Here is a 15,359-nt window from a genome sequence, read left to right on the forward strand (position 1 = left end):
ACCTTACCAGTAGGAAATAACTTTCTTGTGATTCAGTAATGTCATACTTATTTTTACACCTCATAAGATGACCAAAGACTGTTTGGCTAATGATATATATGCTGTTAGCATCAAGCGCAAACAGCTCCAAAGAAGCACGGGCCTAAGGCATGTGGCGATGCAACAAGTTAAAGCCACTGTCTGGATGTCCTCCTGGAAAATCTATTTCCCTTCTTCCTTACGTGCCTCTCGGTGTGTCTCCTCACCACCTTTTTTGCCTTGTATGGTCAAGAACATTCAGCCCTTCATCTAAGAAGGTTCCAGGGCAGATGTGGCATTTCCTGAGTCCTGTCTTCCCCCTAGTGGCTGATGATGTGTAAGTTCTCCATGTCACACTACAGGGAGAGTTCCTTCCAATGCACATCTGTGAAAAGGGTGAGAAAAAGAACCCAGGAGATGGGGAAAACATTTTCCTCAAGCTGCTTTTCAGTCTGAATTCCCCTCCCCCCAACTCATCGAAATGAAATTCAGTTTTGGCAGGTGTTGTTTAATAGATCTGGATGAAATCCTTTGAACAAATCACTATTGAGCAAATAGAATGATAGATTTTATTTTATTATTTCTTTTTTTTAAAGATTAATTTACTTATTTATTTATTTTTTAAAGATTTATTCATTTATTTATACATGCACTGGGTACAGTCAGAAACGCTGGAGGGTGAGAGAATTCACCAGAGCCAGAGCGGGGAGCAGAGCAGGCAGAAGGACCGAAGTACACTGCTGAGGGGAGCAGCGGGCGACAGGAGGTCTGCGCACCACGTGGGACCCTCCTCTGGTGGCCGGGGAGCAGCCGGGGATCGAACCGGCGCTGCAGAGGCTGCGGGCAGCTTTGCAACCCAGCGCTCAACCGCTGCGCCACTGAGGAGGCCCTTATTTTATTATTTCTTAAAGATTTATTTATTTATACAAGAATTGGGGTACAGGCCAGAAGCACAGGAGGATGAGAGGATTCACCAGAGACAGAGTGGGGAACAGATCAGGCAGACTGACTGAAATACACTGCTGAGGGGAGCAGTGGGCGAGTCAGGAGAGGTCTGCCTCACCATGTGGGTTGCTCCCTGGCCGCCAGGGATCAAACTCGTGGTGCAGAGGCTGCGGATTTCTTCATAGTGCGGTGCTTAAGCCCTTGTGCCACCAGGGAGGCTCCCAGATGTGGTTTCTACAGTTGTTCCTTTTGTGTCAGAGGCATCTCTCTGTGAGAAGGTGAAAATTTTTTATTTTACATACCATGGGATGCTGAGCTCCCCAAATAAGACAAAAATCTTTCTTAGTAACTTCATGACCATTGATGAGAAGAACTTGCTAGCTCTGTTTGGTTGTTTTGGGAAACATAAAATGACTATGAAAAGACATGTGGACCCTAAGATGTTCCTTTTAACTGTTGTAATAGGTTATTGATGTTGACATGAATCTAACATCTGTCTTCCCTGTAATAGTCACACTCACCACTATACCAGGGAAGAAAGCTTTATTGGAAATCACTGTATTCACAGACAAAACAGGTACATGTCCACCTAGTGCAGTTAATTTTCTCTCTCTCTTCATAGGTAACGAACCATGTACACTGTGTCTTGGTTATTTTTTCCATTAGAAGTGTATTTTATCGCAGTATGTAAATGGGTATCTCATTCAATTTGTTAACTGTAGAGCCACCATCTGTGAATCTTCCAAAGTGAATTCAAAAGTCCATGACTCTTAGATTTTAATGACTGCTATTACACATAATCTGTAGTGACTATTAAAGTTCTTTCCACCTTCAGGATGTATCTCATGGATCCTCATCAGAGGCTGGCAGAGCAGAAGCAGATCTTGTTCGAAAATTTCTGAAAAGTCAGTTCTGAATATAAGGACTTACCAATCTGGTGCAACAGCATAGTCCTCTGCATGACATCAGGAGTAGGAAATGCTGATTTCACATACCCTTTCTAAGATGTCATCAGATTTTATAAGGGAAAGTAAATTTCAGCACTACTATTTTACTTTTAAAAGGCTCCACCTTGCTGTGTAGTCGTGGCCGAGTGGTTAAGGCGATGGACTAGAAATCCATTGGGGTTTCCCCGCGCAGGTTCGAATCCTGCCGACTACGGGTTAGTGGGGATGTTTTGATTCCCCCAACAACTTGGTTGGAAATTGGATTTGCAAATCCAAAGCCAACCAAGATTTAAGCTGTGGTACCTAAAATCTACCCACTTATAGTCACGGCTTTGCCTCACCTGCGGCTCTGTCCTTGGGGAGAATTCAAGGTACTGCATTGTCCAACACAGTTAAGTCTGACTTGACTCCGAATGTGGTTTGTTTCTCTCTAGGAAGAGTACAGACTCACCTTGATGTTTCCAACAATCAAAGTCCTTTTGCTTCTCGGTGGAATTGTTAGCTTTTCAGGGGGTTATTTTCTTGCACACCAATTGTTTTTCTTCTATCTCCCAGCACTCGATTTCATCTGATTGCTGTTCCTAGTTCATTCTCCATTTTTGACTCCTGGTCATAATGGCAGACCTCATAATGCGTGTCCTCACCACTGGGACATTGGTGAAGATATAGAGGGCCAAGAGACGCATGAAAAATAGTCAACATCACTAACCTGAGAGAAATACAAAATAACACCCCAATAATAAAACCATCTCATTACCTAGCACAATGGTAAAGTAAAAAATAGTGACAATCTAAATTCTGGTGAGGATGTGGGGAAACTGGATCACCCACACACTCACTAATAGTGGGAATTTAAAATGGTAAGTGGAGAATTAAAAGTACTCCGTTGTCATTGTCACTGTGAATTGACAATTTCTTATAAAAACTCAACGTGAAATTACCATGCAATCTAGTCATTGTCCTCTTTGGTATTTTTTCCAGAGAGTTAGAAGGTTATGTACCCACAAAAACCGTACATGATTTTCACAGCATCTTACCTTGTAATAATAGACCCCAACTATGAATAATTCAGATAACCAGGTGAATCAGTATCTCCATAGCATAAAAGTCAACTCAACAGCAAAAAGAAATGGACTATGGACAATTGCAACTACTTGGATGAATCTCCTGGATTTGATGCGAGAAACCACCCTCAGAAAGCTATATTTTTATGAGCTTATTTATAACAGCATTGTGGAAATGACTACATAAGAGAAATGAAGAACCAATTCCTGGTGAATGGTGTTAGGGAGGGAGTTGGAAAGATGTGGGTATGTTTATTAAAAAGGTAACAGAAGTGATTTGTTGGTGTGATGAAATTGTTCTGTGTCCAGCCTGTGGTGGTGGATGCATGGACCTGCACCTGTGATAAAAGTGCATAGAGCTAAAGTCCACCCTACACACAAAGGAGTAGACGGAAAATGCTATAAATAAGAGTAAGGTTACATCATTGGATTCTAATAATGGTCAATGTCAGTATGATCTTGGTTCTGCTCTTGCCAAGGTCCTAGTCAAACCAGTTCTTTGAGTTTCTCTTTTCTCAGAGAGCTCCGTGGGAATGGCCTCCTCATACTATACTTTAGGGACACTGGAATAAGACATGTGAGCCCAGCAGAACAAAGGGGTACCTAGTTGGTTAGAAGGTGATTGAAACCTCTCCTCAGCTCAGTTTCAACTCTACTCTGAGATCTCCACCAAGACGTCTTTGACCTGTGACATCTCTTTTGTGAGAAGAATGAAAAATTGAAGGGGAGCAAAGAAATCCTGTCTCTTAACTCTTATGAGTATTCCAAATCCTGCTGTAATTTAAGACTTTTCCCTCTTTGAATATCCTTTTCTTTGTTGTAACTGCCATTTAGAGATACTGGCCATCATAGGTATCTCAAGAATAGCATTTTATTTAGATGTCTTCTTCTTTTGGAAGACAGAGTTGCAGGAACAAGGAGTCAAAGATTCCTAAAATGTATGACAAAATTTACAAAACTAAAGATAGAGTTATAGTCACATTCATAGTTTAAATTTTAGCACAATACGCATCCTTCGTGAAAAAACGAGGGAAAAACAAATGTAGAAATTTCGAAGAATATAATTCTGGAATTTGACCTTGCTTATACAGAAATAACAATACAGCTTTCAACTTCTGAAGACAAAACAAGCACATGTGAAACCTTTAAAAAAAATAAAAACCAGACTTTTTGCTTCGATAGCTATAAAGCAAATTCTCAGAATATTAACAGTTTTAAGAGATAAATTTTAGTGTCTCGCCACAACACATTTTGCTGGATATCAATTAAAAATGGAAAATTATGATATGCTTGCACGATAAGAAATATGCATGTGATTTACAGGAGACATCTAGATGGGATGTTTGAACCATGCATATTGAAAAGAATGACATTGAAAAAATTCATGTGAAAGTTTATTTTGTGCTGCCCAAGATGCACCTATGTGGAAATTTAAACTCTTACTGCTTGTGCCAAAATAAAATAAAAGCTGAACAGGATTGATTTAATGATACATTGGAAGAATTTAGAATCATCAAACATTACTAAAGAAATCCTAGCGAAGGAAATAATGGAGAAAACAGTCGATTCAGTGCTTTAAAAAGAAACACAAAGCAGAGACAATCTATAAAACTGAAATTTTATCTGAAAAAAATTAGCTAAATTGATAAGAAGGCATCATAAATAACTTACCAGAAATGGGGGGAAGAGAATGTCAGGGCTAACAGTCTTTTTTTTTTAATATTTTATTTTATATAATACTTACATCATTTTTCATCTTTGTAGAATGTATGCATTTTCATTTTGGTTATATTCCCCATACAATTGCACACACCCCCTTATTTTGACACTAGTTCTTCCTCTCTCTGCCCCTCCCTAATTACCCACACATTACCCTCCACCCCCCGTAGTGTGTCTCTGGTTTATAGTTGCTTGCTGATTTTGATTATTACTTTGCATTGATTCGTCTTTTTCCTGGTCTCTTATTTAGGTTTTCTAAATTCCTGCTATGAGGAGACTGTCCAGTATTTTTCTTTTTCTTTCTGACTTATTTCGCTGAGCATGAAGGCAGAATAGCAAGAGAGAAGAGGACAATTTGTTGTGATGCAACAAATTCTCCTAGGAATTCCTAGGCAGGTCCTCAGCTGTGGCTAACATAACATATATGTGTGGTCAATACATGAGCAATGCTTGTTGATCACCCAACGTGATTCTCCATCCGAACTGGAGCTGGCTGGGTGCTCAGAACAAATAAAAAACGTCTTCTAACTTTTAGTCGCTCCCTTCACCACAGTCCTGGACTCCCCGACAAGCCAGCCCCACCCGACATCATCAACCCTTTTAAATTACATTACAAAGATAATGGCTTCACTTAATTGGTTGCTTAGTGATTTGCCCACTAATATCTAGTTTGGATTCTGGCGTGATTACCATTAGCTATGAGTGCTTTCACTTGTCTTTGATCAAGGATTTCTGTAAATTTCCTTTCCTGCATGAACAAGGACGTGCAGTATTTTGAGAGAGACCTGCTCAGGGTGTAATTCCTTGGAGAGGAAACACTTCCCACCTTTTTTCTTTAAGAAAGGCTGCCTTCAAGGTGGGGATTTGATTTCAGGGAAGAGGAAAATATCAACATAACGTGGTGTCTTCCGGGGGGAGGGGGGAATGTGAGCACCCTGGGACTGCCTGGGATGGAATAACTTTTCTGAAGTATAAATAATCTATCGCTATATAGGGAAGCAGGCAGAGGAATTCCAAGTGGTGAGCAGTGGCGCTTGCTCCCAGACGGCAAGAGCAGAGGGTGAAACTGGTTTTGTGACAACAGATGGGTGGGTTTTGCAAAAGCACAGCACCGCCCCGTAGTCGGCAGGATTCGAACCTGCGCGGGGAGACCCCAATGGATTTCTAGTCCATCGCCTTAACCACTCGGCCACGACTACATGGAAAGGGAACACCCCGTCGATGGTAGTAACTGTCTGAACTTGGGCTCTCTGCCAGAGGCCCAATTTTCTTCCAGAAAGTGTGTTTGCCATTAACGTTTCTCATCGTTTGACATCATTGCTGTGAATACCATGCTGTTGTGGTAAGTACCACTTGCTCCTCCTACTGGGGGGACCCTCCTTCTGAAGGCAGGGAACTGAGCAGAAGCCATGCCCTAAACCCAGTGCTCAGCTCTGTAGGGGCAGCTCTGATGGGCACCCACGAGATACACCCCACAACTGGTACAAGCTCTAACAGGCACGGCACACTTAGGAGTATAGTATAAAGACGACTTAAAAAAAACTGGTAATGACCATTAATCTTTAAAGTAAAATTTGAATCAGAATCGAAGGTCCTACGGCTGACAGAACAAACTCCATGCTTTGGACCACACGGTTAAATGTGAACACTACTATTTTCACTCTGAAATATGTCAAATCTAGATATTTTTAAAATACGATGAGTCTAATAGGACCTTTTAGCCAACTCATTGAAGATTTAACAGTTTCCAACCAATTTAATATTGTTTTCTGTGTGTGTCTGGCTGTCTTTATTATATATATAGTCTATCATTCTCAATGTATATAGAATCAGTCTTCTATGTGCATAAACTCTAGTCTCTTATTATATACGTACTGGGGAGGGATGCAGAAACTGAGCAGCTAGCAGTCACAGGTAGAAGAGAAATTTGCTGTTTACTGTAGAGTCTCCAATACCATGAGACTATTTAATTCTCATGTTTGAACTGTTGAACAATTTCAGACATTCTTTTTAATGTGCACAGAAAAGCTATGTGAGTGGATTATTGCTTCTCCTTAGAGTTGGGTTTTGAATTGCATAATGCAGGGTTTGGGGTGATTTCCTTCTGTGTTTTCTCTAGATGCTTCTTTCTTCTTACAAATTGTTCTAAATCAGAGGAGCCTCCTCTTTGTGCTCCTTATCCAGAGGCAGGTGTGTCAGGACTTTCAGCAATTGACAGGCGATATAAGGGGGGGTTTCAGTCATTTAGGTGGACAGTGTTTTCCCTGAGAAAAAGGACAGGGAGACACAGGTGTCACCCAGGTTCCACGGAGACTTGAACTCGGATCACTGGATTCAGAGTCCAGAGTGCTGACCATTACACCATGGAACCGCATGCACGTGCACACCCCAAAATGGTCCAGGATGCTCCCGGATGGGTCACAGCGACTAAGCCATTGTTCTAAATTATCTGTCAAGAATCTTACCAGTGCCCATTAAAACATCCTTTCAAAGAAAATCCTGAGGGAATTCTATTCCTAGCCAATTACAAAAGCCCTTAAAGTCTCCCCGCCCCCAAGGGACTCAAAAACTTGCAGGTCCTCCTCCTTGCATTCTTCATTAAGAAAAACTGAGTGAGCCCTCACCCCACCTGCACTGGACCGAACGCCTCATAGTCATAAAATTCAAGCCCAAGAACTCGGCGAAATGGGTATTTTTAATCCCTATGTAGACGTGGAAACTGAGACTTAGAGATTTCATATCTTTATCTGCAACACCGCTCAATCCATTTCAGTTACAGGCTATTTTTCTCCATATCGATTATTTAGTTTTCGGGGAGACGCTCCCTGCTGTTCCGCGGAGGCCTTCTTCGACGTGGCGCGTTTCAGGGTTTTCTAGGGCCGGCTGGGTGGGGTCTCGGGGGCGGCTCCCTCACCGGTGCAGTCCAGCCCAGGTCTCCTTGGGCTCGCCTGGCTGTGTCTACATTCTGGGGCCCTCCTCAGGCCCCAGCAGCACGTTTCCGAGAAGCTTTCAACAGAACTGCAGCGGAGTTGTGCCTGGGAATTTGTGTCAGAATGCGGTGTGCAGGCTGCCTCTTAGGGGTCCCCCTACGATTGCAAGGCCTTCTAATCCAACAGGTTGAGATCTTAGAATGAGGGGGCGCCGTGACTATCCGAGGGAAACATGCACCAGTCCTCGGGACTGCCCTGGAGTGCAGCCGGCAGGGCCTGGCGTTGGCAGAGGCGGCGTCCCACATCCTGAGCCCAGGTCCGCCGCTGCAGCCGGGCCTCTCGCCACGCGGGGACAGCAACAGGATGCAGCTCCCCTGCCAGTCGGAATGAACAACATTGCAAAGGGAAGCCGGACAGAAAACACCACTTAACAAACCACTCCAGGAAATTCACAAACTTGTTGAAGACTCTGTGCACCGGGCTAAGAATTTCTTAGTGAAAAATGAAACCGACCAAGTGAAAACAAGCATCAGGCTAATTTTTAAAAATCCCCTTTAAATTGAGGCTGCCTGATCCATTCACCTGAGTATTGTAAATTAGAAAACCAAGGTGCACCCACACTGACAGCTGAGAATCTTGTTAAACCAGTTCTGGTTCCACAGCTGAGATTCCTGTTAAACCAGTTCTGGTTCAGGTTATGGATTCCTGATGATGAAGTTTAGGGAGACCCCAATTAGACTTTATCTAGGTGAAGTCAAGTGGTGGAGCAGGATCCTTTGAAGCACAAGTAGACCAGAATCTTGTAAATTCTGAACCTTTACCCAGTGTTTTCCACAAAAGAAATAATATTTTCCATATTTTCCTTCATTTTCTTGAGCAATGAAACATGTAAGAATATTTGTCAATATATCTACTCATACACAAAGTACATTTGCTCTGTATGTGTGTGTATGTCTATATATATATATATATATATATATATATGTATGTATACCAGTACAAACTGGAAAATGGTCAAAAAGAGAGAGACATTCAACTTAAGGAGATACATGGAAGGCAAAAAAGCAAAAGTATTTCCATCATTAGTCTCTAGGTAAATACAAATTAAGATTCACAATGAAATATAACCACGTGCTTATTAGGTGAACTAAAAAAAAAAAAACAGAAGGTGACACCAAATGCTGGTGAGAATTTGGAAAAATGGAAACATTGCTGGTGGGAAGGTAAAATGGCACCATCACTCTGGAAGACTGGTAGTTTCTTGTAACATGAAATTGTCATGTGACTCAGCAGTTGTACAATTTTCAGTTTTCTCTACAGTAGTTTACCAGTGTTCTCCATAATAGATCAAACTATTGATGTCAAGAATCTGAGAATTTTTCACTTAACCTCAAATCTCAAAGATCTTCTGTGATGTTTTCTTCTCAAAATTCTAGTTGTACATTTAAATCTATGATCCATTTTGAAGGTTTGTTTAAGCCTGAGACTCAAGATTCATTTTTGCCTATATCCAATTGCTTCCATATCATTTGTTGAAAAGACTATTCTTCCTCCATTGAATTGCTTTTGTACCTTTGCTTAAAAAATCATTTGGCTAGATACATACATGATTTTTAAAGTAAAAATCAAAATGAGAAGGGCACTTTCTTAATAATAAAGGGAAAACAATCTGCAGCAAGTGTCTTGTTTACAGTATTCTTGTTGTTTTTGGAGTCTGGCACATGGAGCCAAGAGAAACGTGAAGAAACTGCACTTCCTTTTGGTTGTGAATTGGTTGAAACAGATGTGGGAGAGAGGCCCATGGGGAGGTGACGAGGCGGTGTTTGCCTTGATTTTGATTTTGCTCTTTTCCTTCCAGACTTGTCTGGTTGTTTCTGATCCTTTTCTGTGGGTTCCCACTGGAAGATGCTTTAGACTTGTGACAGCCTTTGGGACCTTGTTCTGGGCCAATCCTGCTTCGGTGAACTTTTACCTACAATGGGACGGGTTACTTCGGGTGCTTGATTTAAAAACTATATTCTTTGGGCCTCCCTGGTGGTGCAAGAGGTTAAGTACTGCACTGTGAGGTAATCCGCTGCCTCTGCAGCATGGTTTCGATCCCAGGCCAGCCAGGGAGGAACCCACATGGTGAGGCAGACCCCTCTGTCTCGCCCGCTGCTCCCCTCAGCAGTGTATTTCAGTCAGTCTGCCTGTTCTGTTCCCTACTCTGTCTCTAGTGGATCCTTTCATGCCGCACATCTCTGGCCTGTACCCCAGCTCTTGTATGCATAAATAAATAAATCTTTATAAAAAACTATATTCTTTGCCTTTCCTCTATTGTTTCCTAATTGCATTAAAGTTCCTTCCCCTTAAAGTCTCATATGTTTTGTGTTGATGTGGTGGATGGCAGAACCTAATTACTGCAGGAAGGTTTGCGGGGGTCTGGGGTGTCCCCTCTCTGTCCTGTAACAAAGTCAGTGAAGTATTGTTTGTACAAGAGGCATGTAGATCAATCAAATGAAAAAGTGCAGAAATAAATGTACACAAATATGGTCAACAATGTTCGACAGGCACACAAAAAAAAGAGAAATGATAGGCTTTTCAGTAAGTGGGACATTTGGCTATCCATAGTCAAAGAAGAAAAGAAGACAGGCAGGAGAGAAAGAGAGAAGTTTGGATGTAAACTTTATAATTTATACAAAAATTAAGTAAAAATTGACCATAGATCAAGTGTAAACATAAAACTTTTAGGAAAAAAACTAACAAAGAAATAGACATGGCCTTGGTTTTAGTGAAGAGTTTTTAGACAAGACTTTTCCAAAAACCAATAAGTAAACTGGACTTGATAAAAATTTAAAGTGTACACTTGTGAAGAGAAACTAAAGACTGGCAGAAAATATTTGCAAATTCTATATGTGACATAGGACTTGTATCTGTATTTATAGAGAATCCTCAAAACTCAGCAATGAGAAAATAAACAACCCAATAAAAAATTAACAAAAGTCACCAATAGACAGTTCACCAAAAGGACTATGATTTTTTTTAAAGGAATATGATTACGGAAAATAAGCAAGCAAAAGAGACTCAAAATGCAATTGAAATGACAATGAGCCACCGCGACACACCTATTAAAATGGTTAAAATTAAATATACTGACAATATCAATGTCTGCTGAGGATGAGGGGCAATTAAAAATCTCCTGTTGGTTGTGGAAAATTTTAACAAGTTCTTACACAGTTAAACATACATTTGCCACATGACCTGAGAATCTAACTTGTAAGAATCCAAGTAAATGAAAATGTATATACACTGATGTTTAGGGCTGTTTTTTTCTACATTTGCCAAAATCTGGAAACAATCCACATGTCCTTCAATGCATGGTTGAAATATACCATAATTTACAGTCATACAATAGAATTCTATTAGACAACAAAAATGAATGAATTTTTTAATTTTTAAGGCATGTTCTATATTGAGTGATCTCAACAGATTACATACTGGATCATCCAGTTCCTATGAAATTCTCAGAAAGGTCGAACTATAAGGGAAAAAAGGTATCTGTGGTTGTCAGGTGTAAAGTGTAAGGTTAGGAGGCGCAATAAAGGGATAACAATAGGGGGGCTTATGAAGGGAACTCTTCTGCATCCTGATAATAATAGTGATTGCAGGAACACGTGTATCAGCTTTGAAAGGGTCAGTTTTACTCTGATGGATTTTTTAAGGTAAAGCTAGCTTCCACCCTGTGCCACAGACTATTCTCTACAATTTCCCTAAGGAACATTTCATCAAATTAACCTGTTATAAAGTTTTGTGGGTTTTTTGTTTTGTTTTGTTTTTGTTTTTTCCTTTTTAAAATTGGCTACTTTGAGCAGGGTTTTTGGGGACAAAACTGGAGACATCTTTGACCCTTGAACATGGCCGGGCCGGTGGGGTGTGGAGTCGCGACTTTTTAAGGAAACCATCGACCTTTTTATTTTCGTGCAGCAATTCGGGCAACAGTGGCAGTTTTGCTGAGTTGTGTCTGGGCTCGACATGACGAACGAGAAATTGTGACCAGGGTAAAACTTCACACGTAGTCGGCAGGATTCGAACCTGCGCAGGGAGACCCCAATGGATTTCTAGTCCATCGCCTTAACCACTCGGCCACGACTACTGACACCTTCCAGATGTTCCCTGCATTATAAAGAGAAACACGGTCGCTGTAACAATATGTGTCAACAGAGTGTTCAGTAAACTCCGCAAAATTTTTCGGGGGGCTTGAGGGCTTGGGGAGGGAGGTGACACTCTCCGGAGCTACCCCGCCCCCCGGACTTCTGGAACAGGAGGACGGATGGGAGCTCTCACGTGCAAGCATCTTCGGGTCCAACGACGTTCAGTTCATCCACGTGCAAATGAATCGGGTTCCTGTTGGCTGCTGGAGCTTCCGAAAATGGAACCAAATGGACTCAGCACCAAGAGGGCATCAGGGTAAGCCAAGTTTTTCACCTGGAATGGACCGACACTTCCTGCAGGATTTCGGGGCAGGAAGGGCTCCTGTTGGTTTGTGTGGACGGTGGAGGGAGAGCAAAACGATGCTGGAAATTCCGCCTGGATCCCCGCGCCTGCTATCCCGAGGTGTCCAGGCACACGCGTGAAGTTTTCGTCTCACTGTATTTCAGAAGGTGCTTGGCACATGCCAACTGCGCCTTCAATTCCTCACGGGTTAGGAAGAAGCGGGCCATTATAGCCAGTCTGCGAGTTTTATTTCCGTGAGAGAGGAATTGTTTTCTGAAGAATGGATTACCTGGTTAAAAACTTTTTTTGCCAATGCCAGGGCTCATTTTCTCTAACTTCAACTAATCCAGCACGTTTTCCATTCTCCTCTCTAAGTTTGTGACTCACTGGTTCCTTCAGCAGAATTTCCAGATGTTCTGTAGAAATGGTGCAAGACTAAATGGCTAAATGTGGAAGACAGAACCTGAGACGCATAGGCAGGTCCCCATTTTACAGTGGGCAAGAGATGAGAGTGAATGAAACTTGATTTCGCTTGAGAAAGGTGGGGCAGTTGCTTGGGTTTAATACATACTATGCTTAACCAGAAATAACCAAATTTCCTTTAATTTAATTCACATATGTCCAAGAAAGTCTTGTCCAGAGGGAGGAAAACTAGATCTAATTAAAGACAGAATAATTTCTTTTCACCTATATCCAGAAAAGATCAGCTGAACCATGACTGATACATGGTAGACAACTGTCATGGAAAGATAGAGCACACCTCTCAGCCTGACTTCATGGATTCAGAGTATTGCTATGAGTTTCTCCATTGGCAATCTTTTTTTTTTTTAATTCATTTTATTTTTTACATATTTTTTACATCATTCATTTTTATACACCATATGCTTTCTCATCTCAGAGTTGAAGATAAACAAGCATAATTCCCAGAGAACAATCATAGCAGCCCTCAGGCGTATCTCCTTGCCTCCCCACTCTCCACGGTATTTTGAATGCAAAAAAAAAGAAAATTATGCATAGCTGGAAAGTCATACAGAATATAAATTGTAATATCTTTCAGACAAAAACTACCTAACACACATCTGTCAGTGAACAAGCTAGGTCGAACACTAAGAGAAATGGAGAACTCAACATAGGGCAGTGTGGGTGCATCCCAGTAAGAAGATATTCAAAAGGGCTTGTAGGTAAAAATCAAAATCAACAAGCACCTATAAACCAGACACATTCTATGGAGGGGCAGGTGGGGGCAGTGAAAGGAGTAGGATCAAAGCAAGGGGCGTGGGAATTGTATGGGGATTATAACCAGGATGAAAATGCATACATTGTGCAAAAATGAAAAATGATGTAAAAATATATAAACTAAAATTTAAAAGTTTAAAATAAAAAGTGGGCTTGTAGAATCAATCTTGTGTTAAGTAATGTGAGAGAAGATTTAAAAAGCAGGGTTTTATACTGGGTAGGAGACTGTCTAGAAGCAGGGGGAATTTTGGTGATTGGATAGTTTAATATATCCTATCCTAGAGGAAGGAAGCAAAAGTTATTCAAAATTAATTTTAACTATTTTAACTATGATTCAGAAAGAAGTCGTACTCGCATTTGCCAAGATAAAGGGGCTTGGGGTCATCTTTGAGATTTCCTCTCTTTCCTCCTATAGTTGATCGGTTCACAGCTGCGCATCTGTTCTGCCTGGACAAACCTGGGACTCTCCTGCACTTAAGTTTCATCTTCAGTGACTTCACCTATGTTTCATCCCCTTCTGTTCACAAAGACATCAAAGCACTTGACTGACAGCCTCTGAGCTAACCTGCAGAAATCTGCAGCAAAGGAAAAGGTGTCCTTTGCATCTATGACTCTCTCTCTCTCTCTCTCTCTCTCTCTCTCTCTCTCTCTCTCTCTCTCAGGCTCTGACTCTCTCTTTCACACACACACACACACACACACACACACCCCTCAAGTTAGAAAACCTGGGTTTGAATATTAAGATCTTCGTTTGTTCTTGACAACACAATGTAGAACAAGAAGGGCCTCTCTTTCCCAAAAGAGAACCTCAGATAGGATCCAGAGGAAAGGAAGTGGTGGGCCTGGGCTGTCTCTTAAAAATGTCTCACAATGCCACTTACTGAATTTCCTCGAATTCCATTTTTCTTGGAAGACAACAGTCCTGAAGGTGGATTGCAGGGGTCAGGTGAAATGTGATTTTTAATCCTTGATGATGAGTTTCTCATCTCATGGAAACCCATGATAATAGACACTGGAAGGCTCAGAAACTCCCTGTCGGCATTGAGTCTCCTTGCAGCATCTTACTGGGTTTTGTTTCTTGAATGTTCCAGATGCCTGGAGCAGAATAGGTTCCTTGAAGGTATCAGATAGAAAATCAGATAAAGCACCCTTTTTATGGCTCTAGCAAACCATTCTTTCTTGTAAGGCTCTGTGGCGCAATGGATAGCGCGTTGGACTTCTAGTGTGTTTTGAGAGAGATTCAAAGGTTGTGGGTTCGAGTCCCACCAGAGTCATAGGTTTTTGGTGTGTCTTGGCCACTCTCTTACCAGTCACTTCACCACTCGTGGTGAGTAGGATCTCCTCCAAGCTTCATTTATGCGCTCTGCTGTTTATGTGTGAGGAGCTTCTTCCTTCCCACAGTGTGTCTTTGGTAACTCAGAGATGGACACACCTAGAGTATGAAAATGAGTACTAGTAACTGGGCTGTCATTAAGACAACTTCCAACTTGCTTTTCCCCAAGCTTTTGCTTGAGGAGTGTGGGCAACTTCAATGCTGCCTCTAAGAGTCACACAACAGCCACTTGATGAAGCCCCAGTTTTTGATATTCTTTCGTCTATATATTCTCTTCCCTGTATCATCCTTCCATAGAGAAACATTTAACAGTATTAAATGGTTACATTTTATTATCTTGCTTTCTTATAGAATATACAGTGTTTTGTAACTTGGATAGTTTGTAACTTCACATATTTTAAATTGTTTTGTTACATAAATTACATTTTATATACATACCATTCCATATCTGTCTTTTTTTTTTAAATTTATTCATACATACAAGAACAGGGATACAGGCCAGACTTGCGGAGGGCGAGAGGATTCACCAGAGACAGATGGGGAACAGAACAGGCAGACTGAGTGAAATACACTGCTGAGGGGAGCAGCGGGCGAGACAGGGGAGGTCTGCTGCTCCATGTGAGCTTCTCGCTGGCTGGCCAGGATCGAACCCTCCCTGCAGAGCTTCACAGCTTCACAGCGCTGTGCTCAACCG

At 41.5% G+C, this 15,359-nt stretch overlaps 1 protein-coding gene and 5 non-coding genes across 8 annotated transcripts in view; 3 read left to right on the plus strand and 3 right to left on the minus strand.

The window, feature by feature from the left end:
* The window catches only part of LOC119251869 (zinc finger protein 420-like), a 189,279-nt gene that overhangs the window by 73,007 nt on the left and 100,913 nt on the right, over positions 1–15,359 (plus strand). The window lies entirely within an intron of this gene.
* TRNAS-AGA (transfer RNA serine (anticodon AGA)) lies at positions 2,043–2,124 on the plus strand. Its single transcript has one exon. It is a non-coding gene; the product is annotated as a tRNA-Ser (tRNA).
* TRNAS-AGA (transfer RNA serine (anticodon AGA)) lies at positions 5,811–5,892 on the minus strand. The gene has a single exon. It is a non-coding gene; the product is annotated as a tRNA-Ser (tRNA).
* TRNAQ-CUG (transfer RNA glutamine (anticodon CUG)) lies at positions 6,993–7,064 on the minus strand. The gene has a single exon. It is a non-coding gene; the product is annotated as a tRNA-Gln (tRNA).
* On the minus strand, positions 11,674–11,755 carry TRNAS-AGA (transfer RNA serine (anticodon AGA)). Its single transcript has one exon. It is a non-coding gene; the product is annotated as a tRNA-Ser (tRNA).
* On the plus strand, positions 14,518–14,606 carry TRNAR-UCU (transfer RNA arginine (anticodon UCU)). Its single transcript is given in 2 exon segments — positions 14,518–14,554; positions 14,571–14,606. It is a non-coding gene; the product is annotated as a tRNA-Arg (tRNA).

This window comes from Talpa occidentalis, unplaced genomic scaffold, assembly GCF_014898055.3.
Source record: "Talpa occidentalis isolate TD23 unplaced genomic scaffold, MPIMG_talOcc4v2.1 talOcc4.2, whole genome shotgun sequence".
NCBI classification, from domain to species: Eukaryota; Metazoa; Chordata; class Mammalia; order Eulipotyphla; family Talpidae; genus Talpa; species Talpa occidentalis.